The sequence below is a fragment of the Ictidomys tridecemlineatus genome, chromosome 7 (genome assembly GCF_052094955.1).
Source record: "Ictidomys tridecemlineatus isolate mIctTri1 chromosome 7, mIctTri1.hap1, whole genome shotgun sequence".
Taxonomy (NCBI): Eukaryota; Metazoa; Chordata; class Mammalia; order Rodentia; family Sciuridae; genus Ictidomys; species Ictidomys tridecemlineatus.
Window position 1 is genome coordinate 26,040,731 of NC_135483.1, and position 18,190 is coordinate 26,058,920.

Here is an 18,190-nt window from a genome sequence, read left to right on the forward strand (position 1 = left end):
CCTTTTAAGTTTAGTCAGCATTCTTAACATTTGTTCCATCAATTCTAGACAACCACACAAAAAAATGAAGTTATGGTCTGTAGAGTTTGCGATTTTCCTTGCTGTAAATATTTCCACAATAGCCAGTGAGTCATCCACTTATCTTAGACTTGGAAAACGATACACAGTTGGCATGATGTAATGTAGGTATAATAGATGAACATCAATTCAAGGTTATACAGAATAGTAAGACATAGTAAAATAACTCAGAAGTGATAATATTTAAACATATACAACTTTTGTTTAAAATGTTTTATTTAATTGTAAGTGTTGGATTTTTTTATTCTTTTTTTTTATTGGTTGTTCAAAACATTACAAAGCTCATGACGTATCATCTTCCATACATTTGATTCAAGTGGGTTATGAACTCCCATTTTTTACCCCAAATACAAGTTGCAGAATCACATCGGTTACACATCCGGTATTATGTAAAAAGTGTTGGATTTTTTTATATCCGTCTTCTCTAATTTTACCTTGACTGTTCACATTCAAGGTGTTCTAGTCAGAGGCAAATATCTTCATTATTTTACAGTAAATAATAAAGCTCATCAGATGTCTTTTACCTCCAACCCTTGTCCCAGATTTTACCCTGGGTGATGTGACAATAGGCAGGTCAAATATTCTATTCAAGTAACTGGATACTTCATAAGACAAGAGTTTTCAATAGATTTTCTCCATTTTTTTAATATGAGAATAAGGGGGAAAATACTCCTTTTAAACAGTATAAAAGGAACTTAGTTTCTTCCATCCTGGGTGTTTTCAACCTCTTTCAACTTCTATAGTTTAAATACATCTTTTCTAGGGCTAGACAAATTCCAAGTGGCTGTCTTTTATGACTATTCTAATCCATTTTGTGCTGCTATAGCAGAAAGTTAAATCTGAAGCAGTATAGTTTATAATGAAAATAATTTCTTTTTAATTTTTTTTTTTTTTTTTTTTTTTTTTTGGTACAAGTCTGGGACCTGGGAAGTCTAATATTGAGGCATCAGTGGATTTGTTCTGTGATGAGGGCCTGGTATCTGCTCCTAAGATGGAATCTTGAAAACAGCATATTTTATGTTCTCACTTGACACAAGAGTGAAATGGAAAAGAGCAATCACTCAATCCTACCTGCCCCCCCACCTTTTAAAAGGCATTAAACCTGGTCATAAGCATTTATACAGTAATAATCTTAAATCTTCTCCCAATACTGTTATGCTGGGAATGACAGTGTAGTTATTTAATTCAATGTTCAGCATGAATTTTTGAGAGGACAGTCAAACCATAGGAAATTGTCCCAAATCTAGTTTTTCCAAAAGTTTGGCTTTAATACTGGAGTGATTGCCCCCTAGTGTTTCAACCACTTTACTAACTTACTGAAGGGCCTATTCTGAGCTGCAACTCTATGGCCTTCTTAAGGAGATAAGAGAAGTTTTATTACCCTTATTGATCAGAGAGATCAACTAGACAGATGACTAAAAATCTAATTCTCAACATGTAAGACTTTAGAAAGTCAGAGTGCTTTATTGACATAATTAGAAACTCAGTGATATTTTATTTTCCCACAGTGAGCTTGAATTATTTAATTTTTAATAATAGCTGAGTATAACAGTCAATTAGTGAAATTCCTAAAAATTTAACAATTATCTCTCATGGGCCAGTATCATGAATCAAGCTCACCACTCAGCAATTTGTCAACATATTAGCCATACAATATTTCTAGTAGACAAGGATTTTTTACCCATGGAATTCCCTCATATTATCACAAGTCTATTTGTGATAAAATAGCTTCTAGTAGACCAAATCAGAGTCTGAGGGTAATATCTTGAAATGTTCAGTAATTGTTATTTACAATAAGCTGAATATTTGGTGTTGCTTCCCTCCCTGGAAAAAATATGATTCCAGGAACTAAGGGATGTAAGTCAGGGACTTCTTTCATTGTTACACTTAATGAACTTCTTGTAGGTGTTTTGCTTCTTTTACCTATCCTCAACTCAATAAATTTGGAAGTCCTAATGCCCAAAGCTACAGAGTCAAGATTCCCTCACACTAGAAAATGACACTGTATTTCATCCAGTGTTTTTAACTTCTAATACTAATAATCCAACAGCTAGGAAAAGTTTGTGCTACTGTCTGGGATGGTTGATTCAAATTATCAAGGAAAACTTCTATTGCTGCTATGCAGTGAGGAAGAGGTAGAATATGGTGAGTTAAATAATACCCTCCAAAGATAGTTACACCTTAATTTATGGAGTATGTGAATGTTTCCTTATGTGACAAAAGAAATACTGCAGATGGAATCAAAGGATACCCAGATGGGGAGATTATCCTGGATTATCGCAGTGTACCCAATGATATGAAATAAAAGGATCCTTACGCAGACAACAATCAGAAATAGAAGAAAAAAGAGATGAGATTAAAGATGCTATATGGCTGGCTTTAAAGGGGAAAACAGGGGTTAGGAGGCAAAGAGTGTAGGTGCCTTTTAGAAGCTGGGAAAGACAAGAAAATAGAATCTCTCCTGGAATTTCTAGAAGGAATAGAGAATTGTAAATGTATTTGAAATTTCTGATTTCTAGAATTAGAACACTATAAATTTGCAGTGTTTAGATTTCATGAAAGTTACTAAATTTGTGGTAATTTGTTATGACAGCAATAAGAACTAATATGAAGTCTACAAATAAACTCTGAGGATGCACTGGGTACCTTTTATTATCCTATGATCAATAATAGGATCATAAACTACATAAACATCATAAACTACAAGAACCTAATAAATAAAGGATAACCTGGATCCTGTGAGCAATTATATTTTAGGATCATTTTATCAGTTAAAAGCTGTCAACTGGGCCCTGCAGAGGACAACAGGAAAGGATTATACAATATGAATATGAGAAAAAAGAAACTATGATTTTGAACTTGGACCTTATGGTCAACAATAAAATAGATATTGCAGTAGATTTGTTATGCAGCACACAGGTTCCTCATGTTACCTGTAGTTTTTCAGTATTCTGAACAGTCAGTGACAATCAGGAGGTGAAATAGAAATTTATGGTGCACACAGTGAATAGACTATTGATCCATTCATTTCAGTGTAAGTCAGACAGATATTATTTTATTATAGGAAAGACATCCATATCCATTTCTCAGTTATAAAATTCTGATTTGGGTTCCAAACCTTTCAGATTCTAGGAAAAAGCACACCATTTCCTCTGCCAACATATGACTTTTAAAGTAGAATATCCCATGAGGATGGCTATTTTCATAATGTTCACTTTGGCTTCTGTACAATGGAGCTATAAAATAGAAATATTGAAATCTGCCCCTGAATCTGTGCATGCATACATGTGCCAAGTTACCAACTTGGATATCTAAAATTTCTTCTAATGGCCCAGGTAAATAATCTCTTGTTTCAAGTACAACATATTTTATTAGTACATGAAAGGATGGGGTTGGGAATAGAAGTTGGTTCTGCCTTAAAGGGAACAAGGTGTAATTATGGGTTATTATGAAATAAGTCACTTTTTGAGTCACTGTAACAAAGCCAATAGTACACTCAACTGGATTTTCTTGGGGCCATTTAGTTAAGGAATAGCCCTTGTGCCAAGCTCTTGGTCTCATTATGAAACATTAATCCACGCAGGACTCTTTCTCTTAGCTACCCCCAGGACATGCTGTCCACACTGTCATTGACACAAATGGAATATTGGCAATGTATCCTACAACACTGACCCATTGGCTACTGGTCTTCTCTCAATTGGACTCTGTTCCCACTCTTTAACCTCTGAATAACAATGAGTATAGATGTCATTAACTTAAACCTTCCATCAACTGGAAAAGTTTATTTATTCCATTCTAAAATAGGCGAAGTGAATGTTAGAACTATCTTAGCTTTTAAAACACAGGCTTACTTGAGGGAAGTGGAAAGTTTATAGTTACATAGAACAACACAATGCAAACTCCCATTATCATTCTCACCACTCATTTCAAAGGTAGAGTATTTCTTTTTCAAAAAGCTACCATGGAATCAGTGGCCTAAAACATAAATAGTTTATATGATTACAGGTATGGTTTTCCACATTAATCCAGTATACCAGGTTATTAGTGGTTTTCTAATTTAGCAAGAAAGTACAAAACCAGTCATGTTAAATCTGCTAGTGTTACTCAGAAAGAGAGCATTCCCAATTAGAACTGCCAGCTGAATTGCAAAGACAATTCATACCTTTAGAGAACCAGTTTCTCTAAATCAGAGATCAAAGAGGTTCATTATCTGAATCAGTTCACTTAGAAAATAAATGAAAGCTACTGCATAGGAAGTTCTCATATCACCATCATAATAATAACCATCTCTGCCCCAACTCCCTGCCTTTGTTCTTCTGACTGCAGAAGAAATCTCTGCCTCTATCAGGCCACACCCTGAAATTTTGTGCTGGATTTCCATTACCTATTACATTCTCAGCAATGTTACTTTTTCAATCTCACTTTGTATTCTACATTATTGAGTCATCACCTGCCCTTACCCCCGAATTCTTCTCACCAATGTTCATACCTTTGGGGGATTAATCTATTTTTTGCTTTATTTGTAATTTTTAATTTTGAGACAGAGTCTCAGTTGCTCAGTTCCTTGAACTTGCAATCCTCTAATCTCAGTCTCCCAATTAGCTGGGGTTAAAGTGTACTTCACCAAATTAGGATTTTTTTTTTTTTAATGTCTTTTGGTTGTATTTCTTTTTCTGGTTTCTATGCATTTTGTCTCTTATTCATTCCTTTAGAGAAGGATTTATTCACAGCTTGTGTGTGAATTTGTTCATCTTTCTCTTCTCAACTTTCTAAATCCTGTATTCTTCCTCTTGGTTCTCTGAAAATAATTGTCAACTTCATAAATGACTTAATTTTTATCGAACCAAATAATAACTGCTCTCTTTTAAATTTTTGAGTTTTTATCAACTTTGGACATAGTTTTGAACTCAGTTCTTCTTGAAACTTTTTTCCTTATGATTTTGAGATATAATACTCTTTCCTTATACTTCCTTGACCAGTGTGATTCCTGTCTTCTGCTTGAACTCCAGATGTTGGAGTGCCTCAGTTTCTATCTTGGCATTACTGATCTTTTCTATTCATTTTTCCTGGGTGATTTCTTTGAAGTAAGGATTTTATATTATGTGTGCTGAAGATCCCAAAATCTATATATCCATTCATTACTTCTCTCCGCAACAACAGACATTGCCTCCAATATTAAGTGTTACATTTCCAAATAATATCTACTGGATACTTCAAATTTAATATGACCAAACCATCTCTCTTTTATTGTGCTCTGCTCCTTGCCGAATCTACATCTCTGTGAATGCTAGTGCTCATTTGTTTTAGTCTAAAATAGAAGAATTACTTGTCTAATTAATTAAAAAAAAATTTTGTAGGGCTCATCCCATATCATCTAGTCCAACAGAAATACCTTCTGAGCATGTAACAGAACTGCCCCTTCCACTCCATTTTCACTGATAACCATTTTAGCCAGAGCTACAACCATCTTTTGTCTGGACTTTAGACATGGTCTCACAACTTGTTCCCCTTTTTTCTGTCTTTTTCTCCTAAAGTCTCTTTCCCATACAGCTAGTAATGTGATCTGTTTAATCTGTTAATTAGAAAATATCATTCTCTGGCCAAAACCCTTCAAACAGTCTCCTAACAAAACACCCATATGACTCACTCACTAAATGAGTTGATCTCAAAATGAGTAAGAAAGGAAACTGTCTCTAGTTCTATCCCTGCCACTCAAAATCATTCTTTTTGAGTTTTCATCTGCATCTCAGGAGGTATTCTTGGGCTAATTCTACAAATTTATCCAGTCACATTGCTGTATTGATGAACAGTCTTGTTTTCTTGTATTAAAAAGGCCAAAGCAATGAAGTATAAAAATGCTTCAATCTGTCATATAATTTAAAGCATCTCTCTGAGAAGCCTGGGCCTGACTCAGATTTTTAAGACTGTAACATAGAAAAGAAATATGCTTTGTTTCTTCTCCTTTCCTCCCTGACTAGAGAGCTGCTATTGTTGTTGGCTTCTCTAGGATCTGGTGCAGAGGCAAGAAGGATTTAGGAGAAATGGCAAAATCTTATGTGACTCATGCTATTGTATTTGTTACTGTGTCCTCTGTAGAACAGGAGCCTAAAAGCATTTTCTGTGATTTCTTTTTGTTGTTGTTGCTCTTTTTTGTTTTGGTTTAAGATCCATTATTCTATTGAGACCTCCCTCTATATCTGTTCCTGTTATGAGTCATATCCCAGCAATTGGCTTATAACTCATCCTCAAATCCTTCCCTCTGATAGGACACCCCCTGTGAATTCCTTTTGCTGGGGTCATATCCCCCTGCTAGGCAGGCCTCTTTGTTAAGTCCTATCACCCACCTCCACATTGGGCTAGAAGACACAGTAGGGGACATGGGTAAATGGATGCATGGACACCTGTACTCTGATTATTTCTTACCTTTCAGCAGTCTCTCAGTGAATCTTTCCACTGCTTTGAAATGGCATAGCAATTGGTGATTACATTTATAATATTGGGTTTGATCCACTCCTCTATCAAGTTTATTGTGGGTCAAGCACATAATTTGTGATATTATGGTACTTATTTTTCCATCTTGCCTACTTTCAAGGTAACATATCAAACCAAAAGGACAAGGCTATCTTTTTACCAGGTAACTAACTATGGTTATAAATTTAGTCTCTTTATCTTAGTTTGTAGAGACTAACAGGATTTGACTTCCCCCTAATTCTCCGGATCTGCCTTTTAACGCTTTATCTCTCATATGACCAAATAGCACTGGTCTTATATCAGAATCTTAAACACACGGGTGTTCTTGCCTTAAAATTTTTATTTGCTTTGTCTTCTTCCTGGAATGATATTTTTCTTAATACTTGCACAGCCAAATATATTATATTTAGTGGCTTGGTGAAACATTTTGTCCTCAGTGAAACCTACCCTGATCTTTCTATCTGTAGTCACAACTAAGTCACTGTTACTTCAAACCTACCACCCTTTCTATGGAGAATTTTCCCACTTTGTCAGAAAAGGATTTCCTTCTTTCCACAAACAACAAAAACATTTCTGCAGTTCATTCATTTTGTGACTTTGCTTCTTATTTCTCTGAGAAACCAGAAAAAATGATAAGGAAACTGTACCATCTTCCTACCACCAAGACTCCCATCTTATTTGTGTCTGTATTTATACATTGCCTTCCTGTTATTATGGATGAATCCTCTCTACTGTGTCTAAGTCCAACCCTGAAGTCATGGAATCTATCTATACCTACTTACCTATTCACGAAAACCATTTAATGCCATCTCATCCCCCATCCTACCCCACCCAGTTGTACCACCACAGTGAGCATACACACATACTGCAGTATCTCCTATCACAAATGAAACTCCCTTGGAGTCCCCCATTCCTTTTTAGTTACAATCCAGTTTTCTCTCATTTATGGCAAAAGTCCTTGAGAAACATGTTTAATCAGATTTTCTCCATTTTATAAATGAATTAATGACTTTAATCCTAGAATTTCACATGTCTATTTTAAATTTTCAAGGTGAGAGATCTTTGAATGAATAATGTCCAACATGCTGTCAAACTTTTTATAACTTTTATCAATTGGTCCCAGATTTGGAAATGAAAAAAAGATCGATAGGCATGGTATAGTCATACCATCAAAATACATCAAGACATCCAAAGAAGAACTACATAGTCTAGAGAAACTTATAATCCCCTTTACCTGGTTGCTTCTCAAAAGCAAAAACAATGGGAGGTAGAAGTAGCTGCACACACCTTTCTTTACAATCTCTTATGTTATATCTTTCATCTGTGAGCACACATCCTTTCTCATTCTACCAGGGAAGTTGTGACTCATCAATAGTTTCACTACTGAATGCATACATGTATCCATAACTGATAACAAAATACATTATTATTTTATTCATCAATTTTTCCATATCCCTTTTGATGGTGTTAGTAAGTCTTATTGGCTCTTCTCTAAAATATATCCTTTGTTTAATCACTTCCAATGCTACCATCCAAATTGATAGCACTGATTAATCCTCATTATCTGAGAATCTTTCCTTCATTTTCTTCATTCTTTTTTCCTTTTCTGTATACCTGTCATCACTAGTACATAAGCCCCATGATGACGCAGACCCAGCCTGATTGGTTTGCTGCTAAGTCTAATTCTGAAAAATTGCTTACCATGCAATAGGTACTTTATAAATAAATTACCATTTTCTTCCTCAGAATGAAATGCAGTAGTTACTGCCATTGACTGGTTCTTTTGTCATACCTCATTTAACCCCCTTGATACTTATATAAACACAGTTATATTTTTTTCATATTTTTATTGTTGCATTATAATTATTTGCAATTGTGGGATTAGTTGTTACTTATTTACACATACACATGAAATAAAATATAGTCTGGCTAATCATTCTCAGTATTTTCCCTTTCTCTCTCTTTTTTCTTCCCCTGGTCCCTTTCCTGTACCCTCCTGCTCTCCCTTTGATTTTCATGACATCTCCCTCACCTTTTTTTTTTTTTTTCTTTTTTCTTCCTAGCTTTCCCACATGAGAGAAAACTTACTACTTTGGCTTTCCAAGATTGGCTTGAAATACATGGTTTTCAGGTGAGGGATGTCAATAGCCTTGTTCTTTCTCTGGTGTATCATCAGGGTATTATTATTATTATTATTATTATTATTATTATTTTACATAAAACTTTGTCAACATACAATTTTGTTGAGTGTAGACTCTTTATAAAAACTCTGTTCTTTTTATGCCATTCATCAGATCAGTGTCCCTGGGCTTTTATTACATTTGTCAGGCACAAGATCTTTAACCATATTGCATTGACAAAAATCATTCTGCAGAGTGAAAATGTGCTGAATAGTATTTTCCTAATATTCTTTCATTCACCTTTACTTTTGAGACAAAGAAATAATTATAGCTCATAAAAGGACATAATAAAGGACAAAATAATACATCTAGAAAAATTATTTTATGACAAATTCATGTTATGGCTTATGTTTTCTCTTGAAACTAATGATTTATATTTCATATGCTCCTAGTCACTTGAATTACCATATTTAGGGCTTTATGATTAAACTTAAGTGCTTCTACAAATGATTATAAAAGTCAATGATTACATTAAGTTTATCTTTCTCTTGGGAGTATGATTTTTTTTAGGGGAGACTTTGATCATCCCTGCTAAATCCCCTGTGAGGGTACATTTACCAATAAGACCGAGGAATGGGAAACTGGAATGAGGCCCACTGATAAGACAGGGAATTGAAACAGTGTTCCTGAGGTTGAGTTAGGGTTGTTAAGGTCTTCATGAATCTTTTGCAAATGGTAGTAGGAATAGAGACAATAAATAAACTAATTTATTTCTTCCCTGTATTTGTGCTTTGCTACCTAAAGAAAAATACTCCTCTTGTTGAGTCTCCATTTTTGTTAGTCAAATACAAAATTGCATCTATACTCTCCACTGTTGCATACTGTCCATCTGACAAGAGCTTCTTCCCATAATGTTAAACTTGTAACGCTAAATTTTATTCAACCTAATTAGAAATTCGGTACATGTCAAATTATGCTCCAATGCAAAGATTATATGATATTGTCCCAATCATTAATTTCTTCTCGGCTTCAAATTCACCTTTAAATATGTGCTGTACAATAATATACAGAATCCCTTTAAGCATATTTGTTTTCAGGAGAGTACTGAGGTTCCTTACCAAAAGAAGGGCCTCTTCTGCAGTTCTACTTACTGTATGGATAAAAACCACTCTCAACCTTAGCACTGAGCACTCATGACACTTAATGTGCTAAATATATTTGTGAAGTAATTATTCAATACCTCTTTCTATATCCCAATTTATTTTTCTTCTCATCATCACTACTGAGTTACTCTCATGAATTCCTTCTTGTGCGTAGGGACATCTAGTTCTTGGGTTCCTATAACATTTTGACTTGTTTCTCAAAATAATTAATCAAATTTATGTTTCTGCTAAGCTTCTTTAGCTACTCATTTCTCTTCCACATTTAAATAAATAACATTTAGGAAAATCCTGCTTTTTATTTTATTTTTGATGCTTAATACCTATTTGATCCCAGTACTTTTGACTAGGGATGGATATTAAGACACAAATCCCTTCTCTGATTCCTACTAAATACCTCAGACTTTTAGATTATGCAGTAAGTGGATTTTACCCTTTGGCATTAAACTTATTCAATAAGGAACTTTAAAGTTCATTAAATAGAATTCTTGTCTGTTGATCCCCAAATGATTTTTCACATATGGTCAAATTTGTGAAATTGCTTGGCAAACACAAATACTTAACATCTGTCATCTTTTAGTCAAATAGTGATCCAGTTTTCTGTAGTGCATGAGGCTATAGGATATAGCTATTTTGAGGGTGACTCTAGTGGAGTGAAAAGTTTTAATGGAACCGAAATGGAACTTTTGGATAATTCTTACCTTTCCTTTCACGAAACACCATTAAAATACTTTAAAAGCACTTCCAGGAAAAGAGAATTGTAGAATAATTCTCCTTTTCAACTTTTTAAATAAAAGTGCCTACATTTTCTGAAATCATGAAATCATTTAGAATAAAGTTATAATTTCCAGTGCCATCAACATGTTTATCTTCAAAACTTTTATAAAGTATCTCAGTTGTCTGAAACACTCTCTTTGGTGTTCTAGGGTAAAAAAGTCAATAAGATATGATTCCCTTCTTCAACAAAACTTAAACTCAAGTGGGAGAGATCATGGAGAGGTGGAAAAAACTGAATGTGAGCTAAATATAAAAATAAATAAGACAACCACCAAAAAAAATGGTTTAAATTCTAAATCAAGGTCTATGTTATGATGTAAAATAATTAAGAAACTTTAGGGAGAATTAAGTTGTATGAGCTAACTAAAGTTTTTCAACATTTTTTCAGTGCAAAATAAATATATACTGATTGTGAGCAAATGTAAACACTTGATAAAAATATAAAGAACAAACTACAGAAGTTTTTGGGTTTTTTTTTTACCTCTTTCTTAATTGTATCTCTAATTCTTTGATTAAGTATGCATATTTAAAACACTGGTATGCCTCTAGACCATTTATGTTCACTTGTAAACATTGCATGATATTCCAATAGAATATGAAAGAAACCCCAGGGAGCTTGTTTACATTTTTTACCACTGCATATCTCCTGCATAGAGCACTCTATGCACAAATTAATTTCCTCAAGAAGTACTTATTGAATAATAAATGAATATGTATGTATATGTGTGCTTGAAAGTATACATAGAATATGCAATATAATCGGTTTATATATCATTCTGTAATGTGGTTTCTTCAATCTACATTGTTTCTGGAATCTTGTTTCAGAACAATATTGTCAACTTTCATTGATTTTTTTGTCTATGATATCTAATTGTACTATAATTTGTTTAACCAGCCTTCAAAAAATGAAGTTTAGAGTTGTTTATAATTGTGAATGGAATTTTAAAACTTCTGGATCAAAGTGTATATATATTTTATATGTTGAAGAGTTTGAATCAATTTATATTCCTACAAATGGTGTGAAACAAATAGAAACTATATTAAGCTTAGATTTCTAAAGTTGTGGCTTTGTCAGAAAATTGAGACAATCCCTAAAATTAAAAATTTGAAATCTTTTTTTTTTTTTTATTGCTCAATGTTATCTTCTCTAATGGTGATGAATTCTGAATTTCTTCTAATTGGGAGCCATAGATTCTGCTTCTGATGTGTTCCTGAGAAAAAATCGTAACTTCCTGTCTGAAAAACAGACCATAAGCATTCAAACTCAGAGTCCTGTTTATTCAGACACTTGCTTATTAACTTATTCACTTAGTAAGATAACAATAGTTATTGAGCATGTTTTATTTTCTGATCACTCATTTACAAGTCTAGATAATCAGAACAGAGGTGGCCCCTGGACTTAGTTAATGGTCCTGTCAGAGAGCATTTTAAATAGCATTTTCAATAATGTGATAGTTGCTGAATTTGAAGGTGAAGGGTATGGTGAAAACACACACTGACCAATTAATTTCATCTCAGGTGAGAGTGAAGTAGTCAAGCATGACCCTAAAGAAAAAGTCACCTTCAAGAAAATGCAAACTGAGATCTAAAGGAATAGTGGGAATTGGCTACGAAGAGATTAACAGAAAAAGTGACCCAAGCAAAAGAAAAGCTCTGTGTAAAATTCTTGTAGAATTTGTCTAAAGACCTGAAAACAACTCAGTATGTCTAGAATATTGAACAAAATTTTCATTTTTTTCTTCTAAAGTAATTTTGAATTTTAGGTTTCTTTTCCTTAAAAAAAATAGGATATTTTCTTGCTTGATTTAGAATAGTCCAGTTTTTACTATTATTTACCATTTTTATGAGAATTTGCTCTTACGTGGCACTTGAGTACTCAAAAGAAATTTCTGTTCAGATGCTTAAGATCTCTTCAGGAACTGCAGCTTAAAATTTTTCTACAGTTACATCGCTCAGTTTGAAATAAGTTAGTTATTGTTTATAATTTATAAGTTTTGAATGTATAACCTCACCTTTTAGTAAGAGCCACCATGTTCATAAAATAGCTGATAAAAAAAGTGGGAAACACATAATAGTGGTTATCTAAATTTATAGACTGTGAACTCACAGGGCTTACAAAAAGCACATTAGTGCTCATAAATTATACTTGAAGTAAAATGTCATCATGTATTTGGAAACTCTTCATTTAATAAATCATTATATGCTAGAAATGAATTCATACTGTAAAAATATCTAGTATTAATGTGATAGAATTTACATTTCTCTTATCCCAGTGCATTCTTTTTGCAAGACATCTGAATGAGCCAATACAGAATAAAGTCATTTACATTTTTTCTCAGTGTCAAGCAGAATTAGATCCTCTAAAATTTATAGCCACACTCTTTAATCTTCTATCACGTAATCCTGGCAGTATTCTCCTTCTCATTTTTGTTAGACTTAGATGATTTGTATTAGATTTAGGCATAGTTTCTGTTCCTAGGCTAGGAATCCTACCATCCAACACATAAAATTTCTAGTTTGAGAATTTTTCATAATAAAACATGGAGGTCTTTGTGTGGTACCTGGTGGTGCTAAGTATATCAGCTGAAAATATGATTTGATTTGATGAAAATTACATGTATGGAGGGCCACATTTCTCCTTAAGGGCACATAGGCAAAAAGCAAAAACAAAAATTGAAACAGTTTTGTTTTTCAAAAGTCTGAATGTGATGAATAGTTAGAAAGAGAAACATTGTTCAAAACATTGTACAAATATTTGTACTTGGAATTTTCAGATGCATCATTTTCACATGCTGTTTGGAAAGGTACTGTAATTTTTCTTCAATTGTGCTTTTACTTAATTTAGGTTGATTTACTTTTTAAACCTGTGATTTACTTTTTAAATTGGTTAATATGCTAGAACATAGTGTCTACTATTTAGAAGTCACTTCATTCCATTTTGTGTTTTAATGTAGCTTTTTCCTATTAATCATCCAGAAAATATAGATCACTGTGTAATGATTTGGACACACAAACTTTGTGTCCAAATCATTTAAAGGAAATTGTCCTCTGAGGCTCAAACTCTCTCAAGTAGTTATTTTATCATAAAGCATTCATGACTTTAAAAATTTTATAATTCACAGAATATTTTGATATAATATGTAAATAATTCCGGATTCACTAAAATGATCGAAAAATCTTTTGGCATACTTTAAAATTGAAACTAAGGAAGTCACTTGCAAATTACAAATCTGTGCTGGATCCTTATTTTTCATACAGATAAGCCTTTCTTTTCAACATGAATGGGAGTTTAGCTCTTTGAGGAATAATAATGTATGCCCCCTAAATTGAAGTGAATTTTAGCCTTGCCTATCAGAATTGAAACAAAGTCTGTAAATAATTGAGTCATTGTCAGCATAAACGTATTTCCATATAGATGTCATGTATATATTTACAAGCTTCCTAATATAAAGTTGTGTCCTTTAAAGGAAAAGAGAGTTTGTGTGGATATAGATATCATGATAGCAAAGTAATCTTAGGGATTACTAATGGAATGTATTTAACTAAATTACATTTGAAGAGTAAGATATTTTTGCAGGATCAAATTCATAAGTTAATTTGCAAAGTACATGAGTTACCTAAGGCACTAGAATGCATGAGATGAGAACAGAGTACCCATGATCACTATATATGGGCCAATCCTATGATTTCCTAATTGAGAATCCAAAGAGTTTTTCACACAGAGCTGTCTTCTCTTAAAAAGAGGTATAAAGCTATATATTGTCTTCTTAAAGAACTGAGAGAGTATTTCTTTTTTCCTGCCTACATCATTCTATTTAACCCTGTATTGCTGTAAGAAATTGCTGTAAACATTGTAGCTTAAAATCACAGAAATATGTCCTTCCACAGCTTTGGAGTCTGGAAGCCAAAATTGGTATCAGTCAGCCAATATCAAGATGTCAGCAGGCCTAGCTTCCTTGGAAGGCTCTAGGTAAGAATGTTATCTTGCCTGGTTATGCTCTGGTGGACACCTGTATTACTTGACTTGTGCCTGCATGACTCCAATCTCTGCCTCTGTGTTCATATTGATTTATTCTCTTCCATCTGCATCAAAACTCATTCTGTCTCTTCCTTGAAAGGATACCTTTATGATCAAGATTTGTCCTGATTAACCCAGAATAACCCCCAAATCTGAAAAATCCTTAGTTTAATCATATCTAAGGCAATATTTACAGCTTCTAGTAAATAGGATGTGATGTACTGGAACTATAGTCATGGTTATGGAAAAGATTCTCATGATGTTTAAAAATGTTCATTGAAATATTTTTAATGGAATTTACACTGTTCTAACTAATCCTCTTCTTATTTCTTAAGGAGAGCTTGTCGCTCTTGTCATTAACAAAGAATAAGGAGACTCACATCAGCAAAAGTACTGCCTAAATATCTATCACCCCAGGTATCTCACAGAGGCATCCATAAAACTGAATTCCATCCTTTTCTAGGAGTTACCTCTAAGTGGTCATAGCAGCTGGCAGAGTAAGAGAGTCTCAAATCTGTGACACACCACACTTGTTATTATTGGCTTCAGGAAAAGCCAGCAGGGTAAATGAAATGCTCAAAGACCCATGTCTAAAGAGTTAAGACATTTTTGTGTGTTCAACCCAAATCCTTCAAGCTTTGCTGCTAATATATTTTTATATCATATATCATATATATATATTGCAGAAAGTTTCTACCCTCCTTATTAAGGGAATAGAATAAATATTTTTATTTCATTTGTCAATTTTTTTAATGGAAAATGAGAATAAAATGTTAACAAAGAGATCAGTAGAGAGATTCAGTAATTATATTACTAAAAAATAATTGAATCCTGATCTTCAAATGTTTTAGCAATATTTAAATGCCACAGGATATTTTAGCAATAGATTGAATGAAGGCAGTTGCTTAAAGTATAACAACAAAAATAAAGGTAGTTAACTTGGTGAAGATGCTTAATTTAAATGATTTTGTCACCATGACTTACATATTACTTCCAAGTTGTTAAAAAGAAATGAACAAACTAAAAATAAACCTCATTATTATACTGATAATCTGTAAAAGCCTCTGACTTGAAATATACAAAGATTTTACATAAGAGTGTTGAGAAAGGAAATAATAGAAATGATGCTATGAGGAGATGGTTGTTTTGCCTTTGAGAAGGTTTTATAATTTTATAGCAGATGTTACATTGAACATTTGGAAATCTCAAAAAGCAGTGTAAGTTTTCTGTTTCTTTAAACAAATAAATATTACTTTCCAAAAAGTATATTTAGCATAAGCCAATTAATTTGTTTAGTATTTAAAGCTAATGATAAAACCATTGTTTGTAATTTGAGGGATTGGGGATTCTTACAACAAACCAAAAATTTGCATAAGAAAACTTTTACTCTTTTGTGGCAGTAAGGATTAAATTCTAAACTTAATGTATTATATTCTTATTTGTACTAAGAATCATTCCACACAAATTAAAATACTGATTTTTCATATTGTATGCAAGTCATACTTTAATGTATGTCTGGGTTATTTTTTTTATTATTTAAACTTTCTAGTAAGTGACTATAGTGAAAGGGATGCTATGGAGCCTGGGGAAAGTGGAGTGGGATTGTTAAAGGTTTCAGTGTACCTGAATAGCTTTCACTGTGGTCAAGGTTAACCAGCATCCATGAAGCTCAGCTTCAGATGTGGCATATTTTGGTTCCTGTTCTTTATATGATCCTCAGTACTGGAGAATTTCACTTATTTTTTTAACCCCAATAAGCCTTTGCTTCCTCATTTCTTCACTAAAGCAAGAGAATTAACATGTATTTCTTTGCAATTAGTGGGGAATTCAATGGAAGTCCAAACAATAATATTAATAATTTCTCCATTAAACAATCCCAAAGGAGAGTGGTTCCAGGATGGTAAAATATAGTGGTTTAAAGACATAGTCAATTATTACTACTCTTCAATATTTCTGCTTTGGTATCTCTGAAGCTTTGAATTTGTTTTAAAAATCATTCTGGGGTCAAAATGACTGTAGTTTTTTGAGGTCATATGACCAGACAATATGCAAAAGTAAAAGAGACATTTTAATCTTTCCCCTCCTATTTATAATAGCATACTCACAGTCACAATGAGAGTTAGATTTTATTTCCATAAATAGTTAACAGAAACTTTGTTAAAATTACCTGTGACAGAATGAATGAAGTTGCCATGATTGGTTTAAATTAATCACCTATGTTGACTGGAATATTAAGAGTTAACAAAATCATTTGTAAAAACAATCATTTAATTGATTGATTAGCAGTTCCTGCCAAATAAGTAGGAAATCAAAGTACACACTGTTAAAATTACATTTGTATATAAGAAGTGCATCAGAAAACTTGAATAATTCATAACCAATTTCCTAACCAATAAAAAATAACTGATAGCTTATTGAATAACTTGGTTGCTATCGTTTTATCTCATATTTCTCCCCCAAATGAAACTTGTCAGCCATAGTCTTTTAAAATAAGAAGGCAAAATAAAACATATTTGCCATCTTTTTGCATAGTATTTTCACATACTAGGAACTAGAAAATCAGTGTAACTTACTGTGTAACTTCCTAGAACCTTTGGTTTGGAACATAGTAGCATAATTTTCAGGTAAAATGAGACTGCAATATTTCAAACCACATACAGTTTTTAAACTGGACTTAACAAAATGAACTAATTTAGAAATATTTCCAGATATTTAGGATAAGATATTTCATAACACATCACTGCTGTGCATATTTACAAATATTTATAGTGCCTGATTCACATGAAAAAAAAAGAGAATGCTTAAAAATTCATTAGATAAGAGAATTTTATGAGTCAGAGTATCAGTCTTACCTGTCTGTGTGACAGGTCTAATAATATTCATTATCATTGCACAAACAATTTTTAAAAACTACTATGCCTGTACATGATTACATTTGGAAATACGTCCCATAGCCTAAGTCAATATAACATTAAACATTTTTACATAACATATTTTTGGATATTTATGATAATATGAGAGTTGTTTCTTTTCTTTTTTCTTTTTCTATTTTCTACTGAAAACAATCCTAATAATACAAATGAGCTTGTGAATACACCAAGTTCTAAAATATTATAGCCATCATATTTTCATGTGTCTCATCTTTTATTTTGATAAAATGACTTATTACAATGAATAGAGATAAGAGGGGAAATCTTTAAGTAAAATATGGGAACATGAAAAGCTTTCTCTACAGCATGGTTGTTTTATCAACAAATTATAACATTATCATTAATTTCTATAAATAAATTCCCTAAAATATATAAAAAGACTCCCGGGGAGAAATAAATTGTTTGGGTGTAGAACAACAGCTCTCATATTGGTTCATACCTTATTTGGCCAGGATAGTACTTGAAAAGCATAGTGAAGCAAACAATATATATTTGATAGATTACTTTCCAAATAAAAGAATGAATTGAAATTTTTAAAATATTTGCCTCAGATAAAGTCTTTCTTTTTATATAATGTGATATAAATCAATCTATTAGCTAGCACAATTTTCTTAGACTGATCCAGGAGTAGAATCT